We start from the raw sequence: 5,928 nt of genomic DNA on the forward strand, positions 1-5,928 counted from the left end.
AGGCGCCAAACCGCTGCGCCACCCAGGGATCCCCTTATGGAATACTGTTATGTTCAACTTTACTTACAGGGTGTTAAATCCTTAGAACTAAGGTATCCCCCAGAAAAAGATTAATGGAAACATCGATTGCTTTTCAGACTTGATAGTTGCTGCTTCAAAAGGTGGTCTTATACAAACACTAAATTAAAAAAAAAATCTTTAGAACACAATGAATCGCTTTTATTTCGGTATGCATCCACATCTGAGCATTTAGTGGTCCTGAAGAGAAAAGTGGAAAAACGCAGCAATTTGCCAGGAAGTCATGCCCGCCAATTTCGGGGATCTGCTGTGCACACTGAGTGTGCACTGAGGAAGCAAGGATCTTTCTCGATCCTTGCTTAGGACCATGAGACGCAGCAGCACCAAAACCAAAGTATGCACCGAATCCAAGGTTCTTTTCGTTCCAGTTGTCAGATTCCAAACTAGACCCAAATGGATTGTAAGATGACCACATGAGAACCCTGTTTAAAACTTCTTCAATTGTTAAAAGCAAAAGCAATTACAGGAAAAGAAAACAATTCATTCAGAGGGGTCGTGTGTGCTTACAAGTGTCTTCTGTGGCCTTTCTCCAAGTTTTACCACCAAGCACTTTGAGAGCTGGCAGGTCTGAAGACCCCTGGTGACTGTTCTTTTCACTTTATCAAAACCTGAGCTAAAAAATGGCATCAGCTGATGATGACAGCAGAGGGTGGCAGGGCTGAGGACCCAATATTCATTCCCAGGCTGGTGGAGAGTGAGTAAATGTGGTTCCAAACTAAACGAGGGAAGTCAGAGACTCTTTCCAACCTTACCTGATGGCTTCTGGCCAAAGCAAGGAAGTATTGGGTTGTGATGGTGCAAAAAGGGACTTGAGGAGGAAGGAAAAAGCAGCACCCCTCGATTAAGGTGGGGGAGAAGATATGGGGAAAGCCCTGAATTCCTCACCAAAGGCCAATTTCAGAGGGGAGCAGAGGGGGTTACAATCTATGCTTCGGCCGAGGGTGGTCATGGGAAGTGGAGAAAGGATGATGGCTTGGAGGGGGGAGGGCATCATTTAAGACTTAAAAAAAAACCAGGGGTGCAGCTGGAGCACCCCTGCACACCCAGCAGTAGTCCCACAGGCTGCGACCTGAAACCTTCACGCCTATTCTAGCAAGCCACCCCAAGCTGGAGGGCTATTGCAGGGACAGAGGGGTGAGTGGGTGGAGGGAGGGAGGGAGGCAGCAGGAGGAGAAGGGGAGAAGGCAGAGCCCCCAGGCCATGTAATCAGCAGCAAGGTGATTGTGTGATGTGTCTTTTCACAGTTGAGTTAGATGTGCCCACCGGTTATGATGGGAATCAATTTAAATATACTTTCTTGATCCCAGAAGTTCAACTATGTGGACAGTGGTTACACTTGACAGGATGATTTGTTATAGCACAACTTATATATTTCAAATGGACAAAAAATTAGTATCGTTTACAGTATCTTAAGATAAATTTCCTTTGAATGGGAGCTTCCTTTCCAGTACTTTTGAGGTCTACAAGACGTATCTAGAAAATGTACTACTGTGGAAAATGACTGCTTAAATCGAATGGGGGGGGAGGGGGGGCCTGTGGTTTCTCTTTTTGATTAATTGCTGTAACACTGCCCTTCGGGTGGCTGAGGGAGTTTCATGTTTTCTTTAGACATCATTAGGCGCCGGAGCTCTTGCAGGACAACTTTGATGCTATATGAATTCTGCCATTTTGCTAGCACGGATATGGCTCTTGGGTCCACCACTCCATTAGAACTATTAACTCCATTCATATTAATTTTTGTTACAAATCTTACAAAGGGGGGTGCTTCTGGGTATTTAGGTCCACATTCTATTTTAAGGCTGTATATTCGGTTTTCATAAATTGTTCTTGGAGGCCCAATTATCATCCCTGTCCATCTTGTAAGTGTCATGTCTTCGTCATCTTCTAGACCCCAGCTAACTGTGCCATCTCCTACTCCTTTCTGGCCTTCTTCCAGTGCTTCCAACAGTCGAAAATTGTGAGGGACTTTTATTCCCGAGCCCGTGGTGGCTGCCATCTTGCGTCGCTTATAGTGTCCCTCTCCATCTCTTACTACAGTCTTTGGGATAAATTTTAATTTATCTAATATGAGGATTGCTACCCCTGCTTTCTTTTGAGGACCATTTGAATGGTAAATGGTTCTTCATCCTTTCATTTTTAGACTGGAGGTGTCCTTAGGTCTAAAATGAGTCTCTTATAAAAAAAAAATGAGTCTCTTGTAGACAGAATATAGATGGGTCTTGCTTTTTTATCCAGTCCGAAATCCTGCATCTTTTAATGGGATCATTTAGCCCATTCACGTTCATCATAACTATTGAAAGATATGAATTTAATGTCATCGTAATACCTATTTCAGTCTCTGTTTTTGTGGATTCTGTGGGCTTTTCCTTTTACAGAGTCCCCCTTAATATGTCTTGCAAAGCTGGTTTGGTGGTCACATATTCTTTCAGTTTCTGCCTATCTTGGAAGCTCTTTATCTCTCCTTCTATTCTGAATGAGAGCCTTGCTGGATAGAGTATTCTTGGCTGCAAGTTCTTCTCATCTAGGACCCTGAATACATCCTGCCAGCCCTTTCTGGCCTGCCAGCTCTCTCTGGAGAGGTCTGCTGATAATCTTTCCCCCCTTATAAGTTAGGGATCTCTTGTCTCTTGCTGCTTTAAGGATTCTCTCTTTATCTTTGGAATTTGCAAGTTTCACTATTAAATGTTGAGGTGTTGAATGGTTTTTATTGATTTTGGGGTGGGGGGACCTCTCTATCTCCTGGATCTGAATGCCTGTTTCCCTCCCCAAATTAGGGAAGTTCTCAGCTATGATTTGTTCAAATATGCTTTCTGGCCCTCTGGCCCTCTCAGTGCTCTCTGGAACCCCAATTATACGTAGACTTTCCTTCTGAGGCTATAATTTATTTCCCTTAACCTTTCCTCATGATAGTTTGTTTTTCTCTTTTTTCCTCAGCTTCCTTCCTTTCCTTCAACTTGTCTTCTATGTCATGCACTCTTTCTTCCACCTCATTAACCCTCATTGTTAGGACCTCCAGTTTGGATTGCATCTCATTTAGTTGTTTTTTAATTTCGGCCTGATTAGATACAAATTCTGCAGCCATGAAGTCTCTTGAATCCTTTATGCTTTTTTTCCAGAGCCACCAGTAGCTTTATAATTGTGCTCCTGAATTGGCTTTCTGACATTGAATTGCCGTCGTATTCTGTAACTCTGTGGGAGAGAGTACTGTTTCTGATTCTTTCTTTTGTGGTGAGTTCTTCCTTCTAGTAATTTTGCTCAGTGCAGAGTGCCTTGCTACAAGCGAAAACCCTTCTCTCAGTAGCATTCTGGGGGTTCTCTCTCTAAATCTTGGTGGAATTCGTAGGTATTCAGGATGACTTGAAAGTTATCTAGGGGGGATCCCTGGGTGGCGCAGCGGTTTGGCGCCTGCCTTTGGCCCAGGGCGCGATCCTGGAGACCCGGGATCGAATCCCACGTCAGGCTCCCGGTGCATGGAGCCTGCTTCTCCCTCTGCCTGTATCTCTGCCTCTCTCTCTCTCTCTGTGACTATCATAAATAAATAAAAATTAAAAAAAAAAAAGAAAGTTATCTAGGTAAGTTGTTGGGGCCAGGTGAGTTGAGGACCCCTATTCCTCCACCATCTTGCCCTGCCCCCTTTCTGGGTTATTTCATTTAGCATAATGCCCTCAAGATCCATCCAAGTTGTTGCAAATGACAGGAATCCTTCCTTTCTCATGGCTGAATAATATTCTATTCTATATACAAACCACATCTATATCTTTCCATTTGTTGATAGGCCCTTAGGTTGTTTCCATATCTTGACTATTGTGAATTCTGCAAGAAGCACAGAAGTGCAGATATCTCTTTAAGATACTGGTTTCATTTCCTTTGAATATATATCCAGAAGTAAAATTGCTGGATACCATGGTAGTTCTTTTTAAAAAAAATTTTAGAGGAAATTTTGTATTGTTTTCCTACACTGGCTGCATCAATTTATATTCACATCAATGGTCCACAAGAATTTCCTTTTCTCCACATTTTTAGCAACACTTTTTATCTCTTGTCTTTTTTTTTTTTTTTTTTTTGATGATGGTCATTCTACTAGGTGTGAGGTAATAGCTCAGTGTAGTTTTGATTTGCCCATTTTTAAAAATTATAGTGTTTTGCTCTTTTGCTATTGAGTTCTATGAGCTTTATATATATATATTGAATATTAACTCTTTAGATATATGATTTGCAAATATTTTCTCCCCTTCTGTAGGTTGCGTTTACATCAACATTTTGTTGATGGCTTCTTTGCCGTGCAAAACCTTTTAGTTTGATGTAGTCTCACTTTCTGATTTTTTTCCTTTTATTGCCTTTTGTTTTGATGTCAAGTAAAACTAAATAAATAAATGCTACTACTGTTATCAAGGAGGATACTTACTGAGCAGCCCTGGTGGCACAGCGGTTTGGCGCAGCTGAGGCCAGGGTGTGATCCTGGAGACCCAGGATTGAGTCCCACATCGGGCTTCCTGCATGGAGCCTGCTTCTCCCTCTGCCTGTGTCTCTGCCTCTCTCTTTGCTCTCTCTGAATGAATAAATAAATAAATCTTTAAAAAAAAAAAAAAGGAGGATACTTACTATGTTCTTCTGGTTTTATGGTGTCAGATCTTTTTCCAGCCTTTAATTCATTTTGGTTTGTTTTCTTTAATCCATTTTGAGTTGATATTTGCATATGGTATAAGAGAGTGATTAAGTTTCTTTATTTTCTTGTACATAGATGTAGAATATTCTTAGTTTCATTTATTAAAGAAACTGTCCTTTACCCATTGTACATTCTTGGCTCCTTTGTAATAAATTAAATGACCATATATAGATGGGTTTATTTCTGAACTCTATTTCATTGACCTGTATGTCTATTTTTATGCTAATAGCATACTGTTTTGATTGCTATAGCTTCGTAATATTGTTTGTAATCAGGAAATGTAATGGCTCTAGCTTGATGCTTTCTCCAGATTGCTTTGACCATCCAGAGTCTTTTTGCAGTTCCATACAAATTACTTTTTTAAATTTCTATTTCTGTTAAAAATGCCATTGAAATTTTGATAGGAATTATATTGAATATGTAGTTCGCTTTGGGTAGAATAGACATTTTCATAACATTAACTTTTCTAATCTATAAACATGGAACATATTTCCATTTATTTGTATTTTCTTCAATTTCTTTCATCACTTTTTTTATAGTTTTCAGAGCTTAAGTCTTTTGCCTCCTTTGTTAAAATAATTCCAGATATTTTATTCTTTTTGATGCAGTTTTAATTGGAATTATTTTTCTGATACTTTGCTATTAATGTATAGAAACACAACTGATTTTGTATATTGTTTTTTGTATCCTGCAACTTTACTGAATTCACCTATTCTAATAGTTTTTTGATGGAGTCTTTAAGGTTTTTTCCTATATAATATGCCATCAACAAATAGGGACTTTTTATATCTTCCTTTCTAATTTGGATGCTTTATTTGTTTTTCTTACCCAACTGCTCTGGCTAAGGCTTTCAATACCATGTTGAACAAAAGTGATAAGAGTGAATATCCTTGTCTTACTCCTGACTTCAGAGAAAAAAAATGTTTCAATTTTTCATCTTTGAGTATGTTGTGAGCTGTGGGCTTGCCATAGGTAATCTTTATTATATTCCTTCTATGCCTAACTTGTTCAGTGTTTTTATCTTGAATGAATGTTGAATTTTGTCACATGCTTTTTCTGTGTCTATTGAGATGGTCTATGATTTTAACCTTTCATTTTATTAATGTGGTGTATCACATTGATTTTGCAGATGTTGAACCATCCTTGCATTTCAGGAATAAATCCCAATTGATTATGTTCTATGA

General features: G+C 39.5%; 1 pseudogene; it reads right to left on the minus strand.

Annotated features, from left to right (window-relative positions):
- Positions 1-581: 581 nt before the first annotated feature.
- LOC112932802 (ubiquitin-conjugating enzyme E2 variant 1 pseudogene) lies at positions 582-2,074 on the minus strand (annotated as a pseudogene).
- Positions 2,075-5,928: the final 3,854 nt, after the last annotated feature.

The sequence above is a fragment of the Vulpes vulpes genome, chromosome 11, assembly GCF_048418805.1.
Source record: "Vulpes vulpes isolate BD-2025 chromosome 11, VulVul3, whole genome shotgun sequence".
Taxonomy (NCBI): domain Eukaryota; kingdom Metazoa; phylum Chordata; class Mammalia; order Carnivora; family Canidae; genus Vulpes; species Vulpes vulpes.